The 2,235-nt window shown below is 43.0% G+C and overlaps 1 pseudogene; it reads right to left on the bottom strand.

Annotated features, from left to right (window-relative positions):
• Positions 1-282: 282 nt before the first annotated feature.
• Positions 283-2,235, bottom strand: part of LOC102818734 — a 9,589-nt pseudogene continuing 7,636 nt past the window's right edge.

The raw sequence follows: 2,235 nt of genomic DNA on the forward strand, positions 1-2,235 counted from the left end.
TAAATTTCCCTACAATAAATTCTACAAGACATTTTCAAATTCTGTCTCTTCCTCATTGAAATGGGGCTATAATCATATCTAGTGACCTAATTTCTACCTAAGGACAGCTTTCTTGCAGAACACACCTTGAGTGGAGACAGTGAGGGTGCCCCATGGGCCACTTCACTTCTTATTGAGGTAATAGAGATTTAGCTTCTTGGGAATATTCACATCACAATTTCTTTCATGAATTACAGAAGTCTTTGGAAGAGAATCAGAACAATTTTCAGTGTGATCTGAAGCTCAGCAGATGGTCACAGATGTACCAGAAACCTGAAGTCTAAAATAAGAGCATAGGGCCTCACAGAGAGTGATTCCAGTAAAGGACTAGATGTGAGACTCATCAGTCATGTTGTAAAAGGACACATCCCTATCCTGACAGTCCAGGAAAACCCCTATCTTGTTGGGGTGCTGCCTCAGGGCCAGAGGCACTGGTGGGGAGGTGAGAGCCTTGATTTCTCCTTCATTGCATGCCACCAACCAGAAATTCTTTTCTGGTTGTTCTATAAACGATTCAGCTCTTTACTGTTTCTGAGCACACACCCAGAGACCATCTATTTGAAGTTTCAGCTTTAGTCTCCATATTCACTTCCACCACCCAACAATATCTCCCTTGCATAATGTGATCCTGACCCAGAACACTGCAGATAATTTCAAATCCCCCTTGTCCTTGGTTAGTCAGGGTGTCACAGTTCTGAGAAAAATTCTCTATCCAAGAAGCATGTCTTCTATCCTCAGATAAGTTGAGGTTGGGATGAGCTCTGTCTGGAGCCAAACAAACAGCCACTGCTTGGAACTGTTCCTTTCTCCAGTCTGCATATATGTTTGCTTTTTCCCAGTTTTGATTATATAGCTCTTTTTTTCTGACAAGCTCTTTCTCAAGTGAGCCTTTGGCTTTGTTTGCATCCCCTTTTTCCTTCTCAACTTCTGATACTCTCTTATTGTCTTGCTTATATTTCCAGATCAAAAATAAAACAGCACTCAGACAAATCCCAAATATAGAGAGAGTCACAGCAAATGCTGGCATCCAAGGAGAGGCCCTAGGGAAGAAGGGCTCTGGGGTAGAAATGCTTTCTACTTGCTCTTGACCAAACAAGGGATTCTTTACAGAGTAGGACACTTTTGTCTTGGAGCTGTCTCTCATGATGAAGGATGCCTTTATCTGGAGCAAACCATCATTATCTTGGGTCTGTTCCTCAGAGAGAGATGGTTTCTTCTCTCCCCTTTCATCTTTCCATTGTATCTCTGGCTGGGGAAACCATCTCTCCCCTGTGCATGTCACTTCTATTCTTTCATCTTCTGGACCCACAATGAGAATGTGAGGAACAGAACCAAGACCTTAGACCCACAAGGACACCTGGAGAAGCAGGAGAGAGAAGAGGTCTCTTGACAGAAAGTTCAGGAAATCTACCATCTTTTCCAGTGTAGGCTATATAGTGTGGCACCGAAAAGGGTACAGCAAAGAGTCAGTCCAGGGCCTGGAGTCCACAGCTGCTCTGTCTTTCCATGTTACCTCCTTTGCTGCCATCTCTGTTGTAGTCACTTTTCCAGGCAGGAATCCCATGCTTCACTCAGGGTTTCCTTAATGATGGTCCTGGGATCGTCTGTTCCTGAAGTGCAAGATAACTGAAGTAATACAGACTGAAGTAGAAAACTTGACTAGACCAGAGGAAAAATTTGAAGTAGCGGCAATAAAGAGAGTGACTTCTAAACTAGGATGGATGGTGGGCTGCAGCCTTGGTGAAAGACAGAGGTCAGGGACCTTGAGTTTGTTCCCAGTACAGAGACCACCCAGCAATCTGCAGAGAAAGAGGTACAAGGGTCTTTTTCTTTTTCCCTTTTCTTCAACCTTTTTTTCTTTCTTCTTTAGCTTTCTCTTGTCATGTCCTCTCTGTCTGGTCTGGACATCATCACAAGGGTGGGAATGCACCCCAGGGAAAGTCCAGCATTGTGCATACAAGGTTTGCCAGCATGGAACAATTAACATTGACCCTTTCTTGTCTTCTTAATGACCTTGTACTTTCTTCTGGTATGATGTTCCTGATGTCATCCCACAAATCTTCTGGTCTTTGGTCATTAGTGTCTATTTTTCATCAAATCTATTTTTCAGATGATCTCTAAATTCAGGTGGGATACGTTCAAGGTCATATTTTGGCTCTTGTGAATTTGTTTTAATTTTCTTCAGCTTCAGGCTGA

Source organism: Chrysochloris asiatica, unplaced genomic scaffold (genome assembly GCF_000296735.1).
Source record: "Chrysochloris asiatica unplaced genomic scaffold, ChrAsi1.0 scaffold00318, whole genome shotgun sequence".
In the NCBI taxonomy this organism is placed as follows: Eukaryota; Metazoa; Chordata; class Mammalia; order Afrosoricida; family Chrysochloridae; genus Chrysochloris; species Chrysochloris asiatica.